The sequence below is a fragment of the Eurypyga helias genome, unplaced genomic scaffold (genome assembly GCF_000690775.1).
Source record: "Eurypyga helias isolate BGI_N326 unplaced genomic scaffold, ASM69077v1 scaffold23396, whole genome shotgun sequence".
NCBI lineage: Eukaryota > Metazoa > Chordata > Aves > Eurypygiformes > Eurypygidae > Eurypyga > Eurypyga helias.
This window is the reverse complement of record NW_010258839.1, coordinates 1824-2208: the sequence shown is the minus strand read 5'-3', so window position 1 is coordinate 2208 and position 385 is coordinate 1824. Positions and strand designations below refer to the sequence as shown.

Sequence of the window (385 nt, the reverse complement as noted above, 5' to 3'; positions counted from 1 at the left end):
TTTGGGGGTGTCACAGGCTTTGTCCTGGCTGGGAGCACTGGTGTATGCTGGTGCATACTGGTGTATACTGGTGTACGCTGGTGCATACTGGTGCATACTGGTGTATACTGGTGTGTACTGGTGTATACTGGTGTATGCTGGTGCATACTGGTGTATACTGGTGCACACTGGTGCATTGGGGCTCTTGGTAGCCATCCCTGAGGCCCCGAGGAGGGGGTCCCCAGGGCAGGGTTTGGGTCCCACAACAGGTGGGTGGCCCCGTGCAGGGGGGTGAGAGAAAGCGGGGGTCATCCCCATCATTGCCATGCCCCCAGCGTGACCGAGGGGGATGCTGGGGGGGTAATTGAGCCCCCACCCCGCTTACGGCCACCCCTGCTGGCCCAGA

General features: G+C 60.8%; 1 protein-coding gene across 1 annotated transcript in view; it reads left to right on the top strand.

Annotated features, from left to right (window-relative positions):
• LOC104511769 (cAMP-specific 3',5'-cyclic phosphodiesterase 4D-like) overlaps window positions 1-385 on the top strand; it is a gene marked incomplete at both ends in the record, with an annotated part of 2684 nt that overhangs the window by 482 nt on the left and 1817 nt on the right. The window lies entirely within an intron of this gene.